Source organism: Chelonia mydas, chromosome 26 (genome assembly GCF_015237465.2).
Source record: "Chelonia mydas isolate rCheMyd1 chromosome 26, rCheMyd1.pri.v2, whole genome shotgun sequence".
Lineage (NCBI taxonomy): Eukaryota > Metazoa > Chordata > Testudines > Cheloniidae > Chelonia > Chelonia mydas.
Genome location: NC_057859.1, coordinates 4,729,415 through 4,746,623, shown reverse-complemented (window position 1 = coordinate 4,746,623; position 17,209 = coordinate 4,729,415). Strand labels below are relative to the sequence as shown.

Below are 17,209 nucleotides of genomic sequence, written 5' to 3'. Positions count from 1 at the left end.
AAAATCATCTGTTATTACAGGGCTAACGTGGCCTGTCTGCCTGGTGACTTTGCCGTGAACCCTGGCCCGCCTTGTCCACACTTGATCTCCCGTACGGAACCTCATTAGCATGTTGATTGAATGTTTGCTAATGTGCCATATGTGAGAGCAAATGAAACCAAACAAATCACACGCACACTTCTGTTGTGCGCAGACCTAGTTCTCTGTGTGGGAAGTAGACCCCCGGGAGAAGTATTTGAGAGAGCCCTGGTTAGAGGAGACACAAGCCATCAAGAGAGTTGATCTGTATTGCTGTAATAACCTCCTCCAGCCTCCTAGCTGTCTGCTGGCACGAGACCCTTTGCCTTTCTGCATTGCCCTGTGTCCTTCCTTTCACTCCCCATCAGGAAGGTGAGTGGTTCAGGCCCCATCTCTCCCCATAATCTAGCGTAAATGCTGCGCTTTGTAGCCAGTTAGCTCAGGCTGGCATTTGGAAATGACATTTAAAGGTCACTGCCAATCTTCTCGCTTGGAGAATATGGAAAGAAGGCGTCAGTGGAGGATTTGGGGACCGGTGTAGTCACCTAATGAGCATGTGTGTGAGGCTATTAGCTGTACATGGCTGGGGGTGAAGAAGGGGGAGTGAGAGAAGATGAGGTGCAGCATTCAGAATAAGAATGAGATAATAGGGAAGAGTTGAGGGAGATCCTTGCAACCCACTGCCTGAGCCACGGAGAATATTAGAAGTTACAGCTCTAGCTAGGAACACATGTCTTTTGCTCAAGCTGTAGCAGCTCATACTTTTACCTCTGCAGTTCAGTCTCTGATGTGTCGGCCAAGACAGCAGCCATTACATGAGCAGGCTTTGCTGAAAACAAGGCCCATCAAACACTGATTCTTGACGGTGAGCTTCCTGTGCCCTTGCAAATCAGGGGATGTCTGTGTAAAGTGTGAGATTCTCCCCTGCACAGAGAGCCAATGCGAGGTTTATGCACCACTCCTGAGGCCTCAAAACTAGGTCTTGTGCTGGCCTCTCAGCACAGCGGGGAACTTCAGAAATGCAGCTGCAGATGGGAACCAGTTAGTTCAGGGGAATCACTTTGGCATGGCCACAGGTGATGAGCCAGTACACTAGCCAATGTGCCTGCTTGGATCAGAAGAATGGCCATGTGGTAAAAGTCCTGGACTTGGACACAGGACAACTGCACTTAATCCCCAGCTCTGCCCCAGAGTCCCTGTCAGACCCTGGACAAGTTACTTCGGGCCAGATTTGTAAAGGCTGGTTTTTGAAATGGGTGGGAATTAAGCTCCCATATACCTCTTTAAATATTTGTCTCTAAGTCTCTCTGGGCCTCAATTCCCCGTCTATAAAAGGTGGTTAATAAACCTCCCTTAGTCTATCCTGTTGCTTTAGATTGTAATCTCTTTCGGGGCAGGGACAGTCTTTCTGTGGTACAAGCAACATGCAAAACCATGGGGCCCTGATCTTGGTCGGGGCCTCATGTTGCGACTGTAATACGAATAGTGAGAATACACTACACTGGACTGTCAGAAGGTTATCTCACAGAGTGGTTTAGTTAAAAGCAGTTTCCCAGCAGCTAACTCTGAACTTGTCCAGTGCTTTCATGGAGGATAGGTCCATCAATGGCTATTAGCAAGAATGGACAGGGATGGTATCCCTAGCCTCTGTTTGCCAGAAGCTGAGAATGGGTAAAAGGGGATGGATCACTTGGTTTTTACCTGTTCTCCTCATTCCCTCTGGGGCACCTAGCATTGGCCACTGTTTGAAGACAGGATACTGGGCTAGATGGACTTTTGCTCTGACCCAGTATGGCCGTTCTTATGTTCTGGAGTGATCAGTTGGGCCATTTTTATCGTAGACCACATGGTATTTATTTATTTTTTATGATCTACAGGCACACCCACAAATCCCATCATGCTGGGCAGTAATGGCTGGATGCACAAAATGAGTTGGGTGTCGAAGTTCATGATTTAGGTACCATGGTTTGAGGACCTTTGTGATGTACAAAACTGCTGTCAAATGACTGTTCCTATGTGGATAAATAATGAAATGCTCACTGGGCCAGAGCAGGAGAGTGTGACAGAATGACTCCATAGTTCAGTGGTTAGGGCACCCCCCTGAGAGGTGGAAAACCCCAAGCTCCCTTGCCCCCCCTCCTTCAATTATTTTAATTCTAGGAGAAGGCTCACAGCTGAGAACCCCAAGCAGCAATAGGTGCCTCCTGCAGCTTTGACGCAGGTGCCATCTCAGTGAGAAGGGTGAGGAATAGGACACGCTCCTCTTGTTGGCATCTCCCATTGGCTAGGATAGCTGGCAGCTCCTTGCCTAGCATGCTGGCTTTTGTGGTTCGCTGCCTAAGGTGCCTCTTTCTCCCCATTCCTTGTGCAGGGAGCCTCAGACTTTGTGGATTGCAATGATTTTCTAAGTGCCTAAGAGTTAGCTGCTGTAACACTCAACATCACAGCGTCTCACTCCTTCTGTGCATCCCGCCCTACGAGACAGCTTCAGCCCCAACACCCTTAAAATTTAAATAGAAGAATTGGCAACCCCATTTTACCAACTGGGAACTGAAGCATGGAGAGATCCACACGACTTGCCCAAGGTCACACCGTGAGCCTGTGGCAGAGAGAGGAATGGAATCCATGTCTTCAAAATGCCAGGCAAATACCTGACCCGCCATCCCCTCCTGTGATATAGGATATACTGGTATATAGAGAGCTTCATCTTGCAGCTTGTAGAGTGTCAAAAGTCCCCTTGACTTAACGGGGAGTTTTGCGTGAGTAAGGACCTTTGGCTCAGAGGTTTGGCTCAGGGTTAGTGATCCATAAACTACTCATAGAGACAAAAGGGTCTTGCAGCCCCCAGAGCAAATAATGTGGAATATGAATGGCCTTGATGCTGCAGAGGCATTAAAAGGACAGAAATATTGCTGTAGTTGGTGGCGGGGAGTGGGGGGAATCTAGTAATGCTCTGGGAAACACAGCAACTCGCAAGTGAGAATAAGGAACTGTCAGATGGGTGGGATACTCAGCATAGAATAATGGCCTGAAAAAAAGGGAGGAGTTACCATAAAAGCTCTGCCTGACACCTCAGCGAAAGTTAAAAGTCCCCTGTCTTGAAGGAGAAAAAGTGTGTTTTATTCAGGAACTCAATGGAATTCACCTTGTAGGGCAGGACACTTTCTGTAGGGTGGACAGGCGGAAATGAATTACTCTCTATCCAATACCCATTCAAGTCAATGCAGATGCTTCCAGTGATTTAATGCACATTGGTTCAAGCCCAGTGTGTCTCTCAAATTGAGAGCTCAGTCAGTCATCTTTTCACTTCCTTCCCAGCGCACCGTGAATACCTCACCACAGAGTCCCCCAGTGAAAGGCAGATCACATGGAAGGCTCCAAATTTACCAAGCTGAGGCACTTACATGACCCTCAGTATCAGACCACCTCACTGTCTTTAGTGCATTTCTTTATAGTACCCCTAGGAGGCAATGCTATTTCCCTCCTTTTATAGGTGGAGAACTGGGGTATAGAGGGAGTAAGTCACAGAACTTGTCTCTGGCAAAGCAGGGAATTGGATCTAGTTCTCCCAAGTCCCAGACAAGTGCCCCAGCCACTGGACCATTCATCTTCTCTGTTCCCTTTTCCCTGGAGATATGCTTTTCTCTTTTCCCCTCCACCCTGCAGCGCCATCCTCCCTATTAGCTTGTTTAGACTTCCCCATCAAGAGGCATCTTTCAACACCCCACTCCCCCTGCCTTCTTGCCTGCTACACTCCCTCTTCCATAAACACCAGCACTTAAATCAGATGGAGATTTGTGTCATGGAAACCTGAGATTGATAGATGGATGGATGTGTACATATGGGGGGAGGGAGGAGATTCAAGAGAGAACACTCTCCCTGCCTCAAATCAAATTAAGAAATCTCTCACACATGAATCTGAGTGATGCCAAACTCTTAATTCCATCCAAACCTCAATTACGCAGAGTGCACATCCCTACTCAGAATCCTCAGTAAAACATAGTTAGCAAAAGGACATTACTATTATGCTAATAAAATCACAGACCATAAACAAACAATGAAAGATGCCACTGACAGTAAGGTGTGTGTGGGCTCATATCCATTGTAACATCTCTCTATTGAATATAGAGATACCTCCTGGGATGGTTTTATATAGTGGGCCAGATCCTTAGCTGGTGTAAATCAACATAGCTCCTTTGACATCCCTGGAACTATGGCGGTTTACACCAGTTAAATATCTATCTATCTAGAGTCACTCCCTTAGCCTTGGTAAATCAGCACAGGCCTTTGGAAGTCAATAGATAGGAGGGGGTGTGTTTTTCTAGTTAGACGTATTTATAGACAGATATGATATTTCCTCTCTAAAATATTAAAATAAATTACATTCTTTTTTTTCAGAATACAGACATTAATTCTGTTTCCAGGAGATTTGTCAAATCAGTGGCCTGTGTTTGCATAACAAGCTCTTTGGTTATGCGGCACAGAATATAAATTACCACGTTGTCAGGTTCCAGATCAGAATCACTGGGTTTTAAGCAGAATCTCTCACATTGATGAAGTGGAGTGTAGTGTGCATCTGTAATAACTGGCTGTGGAGAAATATGCCTGAAAGTGGCTTTTTACCAAATGAAACGGCATGGGGGAATGGCTAGGGGTGAGCAAATGGGTTGTGGAAAAAATAAGAAGCCTCTAGAACCTTTAAGAGATCCCCAAATATTTGTTTACTTCTATTCTCCTCTCCGCACCCCCTCCCACTCAACCTCCAACTTCTGGTTTGCAGAGAGGGGTCAACATGCAGAAAGACCTTAGGGAAGGTTTTTCCAGCAGTATTTCTGGCCCCCCGCATCGTAGACACAAGGGAAATCTCATGAGAGAGCCAGCACTTGGATACAATGATGGGCACCCTAGTAGCTGGCTGGCTGGCTAGATTAATCACCATACAGATCTACAGATAGATGGGGTTTGCAGAGGGTTATGTAGGGGGATAAACAGACAAATGAGTGAGGTGAGTGACTCCTGAAAACTTAAATTTTCCCCCTGTCCCAGGGGTTAACCAGAACATTTAGTTGCTCTAGAAACAGGCATGCCTCTCTCTAATAGAATAGGTGAATATTTAAGACTCTAGAATGATAGATGGTTTTTCTGCTAACCTGTTTTGTTGTATTATAACTTCATCCTCCCAACCTCCCCCCACCCCCCACATTATATCTTCTCTGTCCTGTCTGACCTATAGACCATAAGCTGTCAATGGCATAGACTGCCGTCTTTGTTACTTGGCTGTAAACAGTGCCCTATGCTGCGTGGGACATAACTGCCTCGGACAGATACGTGAGGGGCCCGGCTTTTTCTTTGCCAACACTTGTGTAGCTTGTCATGCTAGAAAGCCTCTGTGAATGTAATTGGATTGGATGGTACCTACCACCCATGGGGCTCTGATCCTTGATCTGGTTTCCTAGGCACTAGGGGGGTTTCCAGGTGGTGTGCTCGACAGGACAGGGCCCAAGCAGGAAAGTCAGGACACCTAGATTCTACTCCCAGCTCTACCATGAATTTGCTGTGTGATCTCAAGTAAGTCATTTCCCCTCCCACCAGTTCTGTTGTCTATTGCATAGTGAGCTCTTTGGAGCAGAGACTCTCTTTCATTTTGTTTATGAACAGTGCCTAGCATCATGGGGCCCTGATCTCAGCTGAGGGGCTGTGTACGAATAATAATGACAGATAGATAACCTCCATCCCAGCACTGCAGACCCCAGTGGTTGGATAGTTCGGAGTAACTTGGCATGGGAGCCTGTCTGCTCATTTAAGGTGCCTTGGCATCACAGCAGAGAGCATTGTGGGTAATGGTACAGGCACCCTCTAAATACCTCTTTGCTCTGCTGTGATGCTGCAGAGCTTTGAAGGAATGAGAGAAACATAGTGGCCATCTGCCCTCCAGTGCCTCATTGACACAAACTCTCTGATCCTGCCGGTAGCTCAGACTCCTTTAGAATCATAAAACCATAGGGTTAGGAGGGACCCCAAGGATGCCAAGATGCAGGATTTCTTGTATCTAAACCATCTAAGACACAGCGCTATCCAGCTCCTTTTGAAAACCTCCACTGAAGGAGCTTCCATAACCTCCCTAGGGAGGACATTTTCCCTAAGATTTAATCTAAATCTGCTGTGCTGTAGTTTGAACCCCTTGTCCTGCCCTCTGTGGCCAGAGAGAACAACTTTTCTCCATCTTTCGAGTAGCTGAAGACCACTATCATATCCCCCCTTAATCTCCACTTTCCCAAACAAAACATACCCAGTTCCTTCAGCCTTTGCTCATATGGCTTGCATTTGGATCCTTTCCAGTTCTTTACATCCTTTCTATGCATTAGTGATCAAAATTGGACACAGTACTCCAGCTGAGGTCAAAGTGCTGAGTAGAGCAGTTACTGTCACGTCCCGTGACTTGCATGCAATGCCTCTGTTAAGCAAATGCTATTTTAGATTGCATTTTAAAAAATTTATTTATTTATTTTTTGCAAGAACATCACATTGCTGACTCATGTTGAGGTTGTGGTTCACCACAACTCCCAGATGTTCTGCTGCCCAGCCAGTTTTCCCCCAGTCTGTATTTGTCTTTGGTTTTTCTTCCCTAAGTGGTGCACCTGACATTTGTCTTTGTTGAATTTCATTTTGTTGTCTATAGCCCAGTCCTCCAACTTATCAAGATCCCACTGAATTTTAGCGCTATCCTCTGAAGCGCTGGCAACCCCCCCTAGCTTTCTGTCATCTGCATGAGAGAAGATCATGGCTTGAGCCGTGCTATAGCTTCTTCCCACTGCCTTCAGGAGGATGCTGAGCAGGAGCAAAATCCCTCACACGACCCTGAGTAACCAGCATGAGCTCCTCTTCCCCAGCTAGACCCCTCTGCCTTGCAGCTTCTGAGAGCCCTGGCTTGTTACAAGCAGGGCTCTGGGCAGAGTGCGAGTTCCCCCTTTTCAGCTACCCAGAGATGGCCGTTGCATGCAGAGTTTGGTTTGGGCTGGTCTCCGAATCAATTTTTCAGTGAGATGTGTTATCGCACACGCACACAAAAAAGTCCATTAAATGTATAAACCCCAGACTGTATCTCCTCCTCTTAAAGGCTAAACTTATCTGCCGAGGCAGTAAACAGCTTGGGGTTTATAAAGTGTAATCAGGAATCGCAGTTCCCCTGTCGACGCAGGCAATAGGCATCTGTTCATTTGTTTTAATGAGATAAAACCCTCTCCAGAAGTCAGGGATACGTTCTCCAAAGCTCTCTGCCTTCCTCTAACTTTCTCATTCCTGTCTGCCTGCGCAGCTCTGACTGCGCTTTGATTTATTTGGTGACTGCTGAGGGAGCCCTGGCAAGTCAAGATGTACGAGTCTCTTCCCCCTTCCCTGCTGCATGTGCATAGATATAATATACCGGAAGGTCTCCTCGAGGACATGGCTCTTTCTCCCTTTTACTTGTGGATGTCACTTTCAAAAGTTTCTGACGAAGAAAAAATAAGAATCAAGGCCAGTGATTAGAGAAAAGTTTAGAGAGGGACTTGCATACGAAATCAAGAGAAAACTAGGCTCTTAATCTTGTGGTTACTGCCGGCAACTGGGAGTCAGGACTCTTGGGTTCCCTCCCTGGCTTTTCAGGTGTCCTGCTTCGTAATTTTGATTGATCCTCCATGTCTCAGTTTTCCCCCTCCGTTAAACAGGGATAATGATGCTTGCACAGGTTGTGATGCTTCTCCTCTTTGTTTGATTTCCTCTAGTAGTGCAAGGTGCAACAGAAGAGAAGTACAAAGTATTAGCACTCCTGCTTTTGCAAGTGAGCATTCTCCTGCTCTTCGATCACTTTCCTTTTACCTGGAAATGAATATGCAACAGTTTCTTTGCAAAGTTAGGAAACAGCAGCTGCTGAATTCATTCCTAATGTGCTGCCTTGCAGAGAACCCAAGAATCAAATGATTCTTTTGGCAGTTCCCTTTGTTTAGTTCTGGAGGGTGGGGCCTGATTCTGATCTCAGTTACACCTCTGTAAGTTTTGTGACTTCCATAGAGTTGCTCCTGATTTACACCAGTGTGCAGACTTTATCAACTGCTTGGGGGTGAGGACTGTCCTTTGCTTCCTAGTTGTACATCCCCTCACACAATGGAGCTTGGTTGTACGTGGTGATAACAGCCACCATATTGTCTTGTGGTCAGTCCGACACTGTTGATGCTAACTGCTGAAATCGGGGTGTGGTGCCTTCCCTTCTTCCCTCCCCCTCCTTGATAACATCTCTTCTCAGTGCTGGCATTCTGGCCATGCAGTTCTGATTCATGACTGGAAACTATTGAATTGCTGGTTGGAATGCCAGAAAACGTCAATCATTATGTCACGTGGTGACGACCTGGAGGGGTTCTTATGCAGGGATCAGACACAAGACCTCTGGGTCTTACACCAGGGGCCTCTACAGCTTGAACTCAAGGAGCAGCCTCAGCACTGGGCTCATAAACGTCTTTATATGGTACAGCCTCTAGAGGGGGACAAAGACATAATTGGCCTGATGTTACAGTAGGAAGAGAGAATTTGCCTAATCAGCAATAAAACCATGTGGACAACCAATTCTTGACAGCGGCAATGATTGGTAGAGCATCGCTGTGGTTATTTTTGCTTGGCCAGACTACATTTTCCATGATGCAATGCAGTATGTCATCTGAGCATTTGGTGTCATACATTGTGGGAGTCAAATCAAATTAATTAATAGAGTATCTTAGCCCTGGGGCATAATTAGATAAATACATGATTTAAAATCAGCATAGCTCAATAAAATGCACACAGTTTAAAAAATACAAGATTACCCCTTCTCCCAAAATCAGTTCCACCTTTTAAATCAACCCCCACCTGAACAACAACACAATATACAAAAATAAAATGACAAGGGTTGAAAATACATTATTTGCATTGTGGGAGTTACGTAGATGTAGATGCATCATGGGAGATGGAGTCTGGGCCATGGAGGAGAATAGGAGTATCAGAAATCCAAACTACAATCCCCATGAGGCAACACCTCAGGGAAATACCATTTAAAGTTGAACTGACGTGAAACAAAACCTTTAGATTTGGAAATATCGAAATATTTCCTTTTGATTGAAAATGCTGAAATGAAACATTTTTTTCACTTCTAAACAGAATTTTTTTAACTTCTTATTCTGCAAAAAATGTTGATATTTCAATTTTTGGAGATGAAAGCAAATGTTGAGATCAGAATTTTCCATGAGATGGAAATTTCAATTTTCCTTAGCTCTGCTGATCATCAAGTCTGACCCACTTAATGCAGGCCAGAGAATTCCATTCCAAGTTATGGGCTCAATTCTGGTCATTCCTGCATTGAGCCCATAACTTCTGTCTGTGTTACAGCATTTCTTTTAGAAAGGTGCACACAACCTTGATGTAAAGACTTTGAGAGGTGGAGAATCCAACACCTCCCTAGGTAAGCTGTTCCAGTGATTAATTACCATCACTGTATTCCTAACCTGCATTTGTGATGATTTTAGGATGCTGCATGTTTAGTAAGGTTTCAGAGTAGCAGCTGTGTTAGTCTGTATTCGCAAAAAGAAAAGGAGTACTTGTGGCACCTTAGAGACTAACCAATTTATTTGAGCATAAGCTTTCGTGAGCTACAGTGTCCGATGAAGTGAGCTGTAGCTCACGAAAGCTTATGCTCAAATAAATTAGAGACTAACCAAGGTGCCACAAGTACTCCTTTTCTTTTTTGCATGTTTAGTAGGAATTGAGCTGAGAGTAGCAGCAGATGGGAACAACTTTTGGTCACAGACCAGAATGTGGAAGGAAATTTAAATTAAAAAGCTAAGTGGGAATGGGCCTAACTGTTTTTAAGTATCAAGCCAGTTGCATGCACAGGTAACATTCTTCCTTCACGTTGTGCAGGGCACCTGGGAGCCAGCTATGGTTTAATTGTATTGCTTTAATTTTACCAATGAGATGCCTTGAGGCAGATGCACATGAAAGAAGATTATGATTCGGGAGAGTTCCTCTTCTTGTTTACCTATTGAAAGAGTGTTTCCTTGGTGCTTTTGCCTTCAGGGTAAAATGCAAGAGATGAGGAAAATGAGTCTGTATTATGTCTGTGCGAGCACAGAGGCAGGAATTTGTGTATCAGTGAATTGGTTTTTAGTACTCCCCTGCCAACAAGATTACTCTCCCCATTTGGCAGGTGGGAAAACAGAGGCATGGAATGACATGACTTGCCTGAGGTCACATGGGGAGTTTGTGACTGGACCAGGAACTGAACCAGATCTCTGTGCATGTGGTGGTCTTTACATTAGTGCAAGGTAACCTTGTGTTTAAATAAATGAATTCTTGACTTCTTAACTTTGCATCCCTCCCACAGCTGGCTCGTGTCTGCACCAGGCAACTCTCTGCTGTGCTGAGCTTCTGGAGACTTGTTGTGCTATGTCATGAGGGACCATTTGAACTCTTCAGCCACACCCCATGCCCTCCAATAACAGCAGCTGCTCCATTCAGAAGGTAGGCTTGGGTTCTTTAAAGGAATGGTCTATGGATTTCAAGGCCATGAAACTGTTAGAGAGATGCACGCTGGGGCTGATTCTTCTTCAAAGGAAATCTCCCAGTCCATAAATATCTCCAGTAAAATGCAGGACTAAACATAATGTATAAAAGATGGAATAGAAGATATATTATGCTATTGCATAGCAATCCTGTCTGTGGGAATTTATCACTGTACTATGTTCCCTGTTAAAAGAGGTTCTGCTAGCTGATGGAGGAGTTCAATTTATCATGTATCTGTTGTAAACCATCAATATTATGGCTTACCTATTTAAATTGGAAATGAGACCAAAGCTTTTGACTATTAGGTTGGCGGCCTAGAAGTTGAGAACTAAAAAGTAAATTGAACATCCATCTTTATTTATTCCAATGGACAATGTGTGTTCAGGAGAGCATTGGCAGGGTTGTGTCTTGGTCCAGGACTGGAATAGAAATGGTGCTTCTGGTTGTATGTGGGTGTCTGGGGGGAAGGTCCCAAGACTGAAATAGTAAGGGGTGCTAATGCTCAGGATTGAAAGGATCCATGGAATGGAATTGCAGGGAGGGCTGCAGGCCAGGAGCTGGTTATTTAATATAGCTACAGAATTGGGTTAGGCCTAATATCTACATGAGCAATTCACATGCTCAATGAAAACACAACAGAAATAATTACAATATTTTAATCAATATGCCAAAAGTGGGCTATCTTCTTCCCTCTCCTCATTCTGCCCAAATAGGTGGTTGAGGAAATGGATCACCTGTAGGCCCAAGGAGGTTCTAATCCCCATGTGGTATGCACCTGGTATATTGGTACCTGGAAGTTAGTACTCCTGTTCTCAGGTATTGATTTGGGCAAGTCACTTTTCTTTGTGCCTCAATTTCTCTGTCTGTAAAATGGGGATAAGTGTTTGCCTCTACCACACACATGGGTGTTCTGAGCCTTAAGTAATTAATGTTTGTGATGTGCTTGGAGATCTTCTGGTGGAAGGTGCTACAGCAAGGCAAAGTTCGGTTTTTATTTCTTCTATTGGCACCAGCCAGCCCTGCTGACTTTTTCTTTAGAGAAGTTAAATGGAACACACACAAAGACCTGAGTGCCCCTGTGTGCATGTGCATGCACTTGGACACACTTACAGTCACAGATTAAACTACTAGCCCAGATCCATTTTGGAGCACTCTGGGGTAACCCATCAGCTAGACAAAATTCATTACTATCACATGTTAGGCAAGTGGGTGTACATGTTGGAAGTGGTGTGTGTTTCTATATCATGCAATGTTAAAATATTTAAGCATCCAATCTGAAAAAAACCACAACAAAGGCCATAACTCATAGAAACAGTTTATTTGTGACCAAAATTGGCAGAAAACTTCAAAATACAATTGATAATGCAGCTATGTACTCAAGAGTAGTGTTTTGGAAAGAGGTCATCTGGGGCTAAATATTTCCCATTTTATGCTTTTTTTTTTGGTTAAAGCAAGTCTGTAGTCATGTAACAGAATAAGTTTTTGTACCATGTAATACATCAAAATATTTATTTGTAGAATGGACTAATCTGGAAAATGTTTTTCTGTGCTATTTTTATGAAGTTACATAGATAAAACCTCTACCCCCTAATTATAAAACTATTTTTGATATTATCGGCTTGGCCACAGACATAAAAGTCTAAAGTGCACCTGGTACAAGTATAAATTCCTTTTTCCAATCACAGTACATGGAAACAACTTCTAACAGTAATGACACTTAGTAGAAGGGCTGTAGAATGTCTTGTATGAACAACAAAGGTATATGTAAGAGTTATATATGAGTACAGGGGTATAACTATGAGCTACTGAATGTCTAATGCTTAGAGCTATGTTTACTCACAAAACTAGTCAGTTATAATGCTGCCTGCATTGACAAGAGTACAGCCCTCAGGGCAAAGAGTTAGATTTCACCACTGTGGGGTTTGTGCCCTGTTTCCTCAGTGTAGAACTCACAAGCAACCCATTATCAAGCGTAAACTCCCCTCAGGCATCATAACAGCCTTAACATGGAGTCACGGACAGTTCCTGTGGGTACTCTGATAAATGGTTGGTTACTCTCAGTCTCAGTCACTTAGCCCAGAGCTATTGTGCTTTAGGTCTCACACCAAAGACAATGCTGGGAGCCAATCCTATAGTAAACTATTTGAAGATTTATTAAATAGGAAAAGGAAATTAGAGTTAATTTACAAGGTTCAGGCAACCAAACGAGTTACAATCTTAAATTTAATTTAGACTTCTATAATCAAACTATTTGTCCATTGGGGCTAATTCATTATCGTTCTGGTTAGGTCAACTCTGTCCAAAGTAATGGTCCTAAGTTATTAAGCCATCAGCAGGAAGAGATGTAGCTATCTTTGATGTGTGACCATATCTGAGTGTTTCTGCTCTTTGCTAAAACTGCTCACAATGTAGGTAATTGGAGCAGGCTTAGTAACCTGTTATTACTGATGACCTACCACAGCTGATTTTTCACCCTTTTTCCCTTGGGCTGGGGGGAAAAAAAAAAATCTCAAAGCTAGGGGGGAAGTGAGCATATTCACTTAGAATGCATCTCACTAGCCCTCTCCTGAGCTGCCCAAAACCCACTAGTCCCAGCATGAATAAACGTTCACTTTGGTTCTACAATGTGGGGCTGTTGGAGCAAGACATGGGATGCCAACAGGTACAAGATACACAAAGGCTGCACTAGCGTTTAGAAGTAAACTTTCAATGTTCTCTAAAATTAAATACAAATCCTTGACCCCAAAGCCTTTTCTGAGCACACAAATTTCCAAGCCAGCCTCACTCTATGAACTTTAAAGTGCTCTATAATGCAGAGCCAGACTGGCCTGAGAACAGGTATGCCAGATTGAAGACTCAGAATTGCATCTGGGGTAAAATTTTGGGCTCACTGGGTGAATGGAGCCCCTTTCCTCTGATGTGTTTTTACATTGGGACAGACCACCCAGGGAACTCCAGCAGCACCGGGGATACAAACAAACAAACAATGTTGATGCAGTTCTGAGCTGGGGTGTGACCTGCAATGACTGTGCTCAGTACATGTCACTGCTGCACAACACAATTTCAGGGAGCTAAGGACAGGCACACTGTCTGCACCCCAGGCACTTACATCCCTTTGTGGCTCTGGTTGTGTGTGCCTAAGTCGCAGGGTTAGGCACCACTGCACTCCACAAAAACTGCTCCTTGGCCCCTGCCCAACCCTGGAGGCACTTGGCATCAGATGCCTCTGCACATGTGAACTACTCTCACCTAGGCACCAGAGGTCTAGCTCATGCCCCAAACCTGCATGTCTTCCCTAAGGGACTTGCTCTGGGAGGTATGCTCAGTGGCTGCCTCACTCCACACAAGGCAGTTGTGGGGAGACAACCATTGAGCTAAACATCAGGGAGGCTGAGACACCCACCTAGAAGACAGGAGAGACTTCTCTCTGTGTGATGAGAAGAGGAACAGCTCTCCCTCCCAATCTATAGCCCAGGGATGTGGTAGATGCTGGTTTAATTATCTTCACTGCCTCCTGGGGGAAAGGGATTTTAGTATGGAACTGCTGTCTTGAGTGAGGTGCTACTGCCTAACAACGGAAGTAAGGGGTATTCTGATGTGGGTTTCTCTGGTTGAAGCTATTCCACTTTAACTAGTAATTGGGGCAAAGCACAACACAAGCAGGAGAAGCCCTTTATAGCACTGGGGTGAGGGTGCTCAGCTGAGAGCATGAAAACCTTGGTTTAATGCCCTAATCAGGCAAAGGGATTTGAAGAGGGAGCACCCTCAGCCTTGCCTCTTAATAGTTAGTTAAAGTGGAACAGCTTCAATTGGGCCAAAGCAAGACACAAGTGTGAAAAATCCTCTATAGGGCAGTGGTTACAGCACTCACCTGGAGTGTTGGAGAAGAACGTGGTTCAATTCCTCTCTCTGCCAGCAAAGGGGTTTCATTGAAACAGAAAGCTTCCTTTCCTGTTGGAGCTGTTCCACTTTATTAACTGGGGCAGCCCACGCCACTTAGGATCACTCTGTAGTCCAGCGGTTTGGATGCTTGCCGAAGAGGTGGGAGATCCTTGGAGTTTCTGCTTCAAAGCCTGCCTCTACCTGTTAAGGAAGATTTGGAATAAGGACTTCTTACCTCTGAGGTGGCAGATTCCTGTTTAAGTCCCCTCTCTTTCTCCCAGAATCTGCTCCCTAATGAAAATTGCTGTTGTATATCCTATAGAAGCCCATAACTGCAACTATCACTTTATTTTCCATTGGCTACTAACTGACCCTAGGCAGATTTGATCACTGCTTACAAGCTTAGACACTCTGGGGATGGGGGCTGTTGAACACCAGAGGTAGTCAGCTGGCTGGGTGGTTTCAAGCAGGTGGCTCAGAGATTAAACGAAAGGGTCTGTAGCCTATTAACATTCTGAGCCATGTTGCTTCACCATCCCCAACCCCCTGCTCCTAGGGCATCTTAAATTAGGATGGCTCAAGACTTTCCCACGGGTGCCATGATGGTATGGAGGAGATCTACCTTCCAGGCCCCAGATTGACCTCACCTGAATCCCACAGCATCAGGACCAGAGCCCAAGAAACTTTCCAGAGACGCGCATCTTTTATGGAGCGTGGCTCAGCTGCAATCACAGTCATCTGAATGTTGTCCTCAGACAGTTTCCGCTCACCCCAGCTTGCCTGCAAGTGTGAATAAATCCTTGTTGAATCAATCTCGCTCTCTCACACACACACACCGCACACACAGAGTGCCTCTTGTGCAGGGTCTGCTTTTTAATCTCCCGTGGCTCCTCTCTCTTATTTCACTCACTTTTATGCTCCAGTGCAAGGAGTAAAATGCTCCATAAAAGCTTCACTGCACGGCCTGTGTTCACCATTGTCAAGCTCCAGAACTGGGGATGTAAAAGTTAGGCAATGGAAAAATCAATCAATCAATCATGATGGGATTTATATAGCTCCCTGTGTGCGAAAGCCCAACACGCACTCTACATTTTAATCAGTGCAGAACCATATCAAAACTCCTTCAAAACATAGAAAAGACCAACCAAACCCACAGCGGTGCAGCTTTAGGTTCTGTCTGCTTGTTCTATCCATTTAAGGTACTTACCTGCCCATGGTCACCACAGGATCTGAGCATCTGACACACTTTAATATTGTTACCCCGTTTTGACCTGAGCAGCTGGTCAAATTTCAGAGCCTTAAGGATGTTATGGTCTGGAGTAGAAATTGATAAGAGTCTGGTATTTTCTTTGTTCAGTCCTTGTAAATAAAAAACGTTGTATCAAAGTCCTGCTCCTCCAAACACAGGAGGAGCCAAAAATAAAAGGAGCAGTTTCTTAGCCCCCAAGCCTCTTTAGCCAACACCAGACCCAAGAGCTCACTCTCTCTAGCTTTCCCCAGGGTCACACACAATGTGCTCACAGGCTCCTGCTTGGCTTTCTTTCTGTGTGTGTCTCTCTCTCACACACCCAGGATCACAAAATCCCAGTGAAACCCACCATCTGAGTGGTGCTAGTGTCTGGGCAGATTCTATTAGGCTTTTTTTTAAGGTGTGGGCCCTTATGTGTTTCTTACAACTATTTTAAGTGATGGGCCTGTCCACACATCAGTTTGAAGGAGGTTTGAACTGAACCCGTAACAAGGTTTCACCCAGACTCACAACACTATATTTATCCCAAGAACCCCTGATGAGGTAGGGCTGTACTATTATCTGCATTTTACAGATGGGGAAATTTGAGGCATAGATCCTCAAAGGTATTTAGGGTGACCAGATGTCTCAATATTATTGGGACCATCCTGAAAAAAGGGGCTTTGTCTTATATACGCAACTATTCCCACCACCACCACCAAAAAAAAAAGTGTCCCGATTTTTCACACTTGCTGTCTGGTCACCTGGACAGGGATGGTGTCCCTAGCCTCTGTTTGCCAGAAGCTGGGAATGGGTGGTGGCTCACTTGATGATTCCCTGTTCTGTTCATTCCCTCTGAAGCACCTGGCATTGGCCACCGTTGGAAGACAGGATACTGGGCTAGATGGAGCTTTGGTCTGACCCAGTCTGGCTGTTCTTATGTTCTAAAGGTAATGAGGGTATCTTCTATTGATGTAAGTGGAGCTTAAATACCTTTCAGGCTCTCAGTTTAAGTGACTTTCTCAAGGCCACAGGGGAAGTCTGTATTAAAACAGGGACTTGAACCCAGGTCTCCCAAGGAAATCACTAGGAAATCCTTCCTCTCTATCATGTAGTGGAGTTGGTCGGCTCTTGGCTTACCATTTAGGAGATCTAGGTTCTGCTCCTCTCTTAGACTGTAAGTTCTTTGGGGCAGGAACTGTCAGGCTCTGGGTTCTAGGCCGTCAGACCTGGTGGCTGGAGCAGTGGTCAAGAACAGGTACCAAGGTTTGATGGTGAACGCAGAGTCAGCACCAGGCTGAAAGCAGCACTGAAACCAGGATCCAGGGACGAGCCGTGAGTCAGAACCTGGAACAGAGTCTGTAGACAAGCCAAACCAGGATCATAGTCAGAGTCTGGACACAGGCTGAAGGTTGAAGCCAGGTTGGAGTCATTCTAAGGGTCTGGGCATCAGGAGGTGGGTGCAGGGCTGGAGCAGGGTCAGAGTAGGACACGCTGAAGCACTCTGGGACAAGG

At 45.0% G+C, this 17,209-nt stretch overlaps 1 long non-coding RNA gene across 1 annotated transcript in view; it reads left to right on the top strand.

Annotated features, from left to right (window-relative positions):
* Positions 1-15,626, top strand: part of LOC122463891 — a 62,775-nt gene extending 47,149 nt beyond the window's left edge. Inside the window, exons 3-4 of the long non-coding RNA XR_006287614.1 lie at positions 10,406-10,542; positions 15,023-15,626. This is a non-coding gene — a long non-coding RNA (uncharacterized LOC122463891). The remainder of the gene's footprint in view (positions 1-10,405; positions 10,543-15,022) is intronic.
* Positions 15,627-17,209: the final 1,583 nt, after the last annotated feature.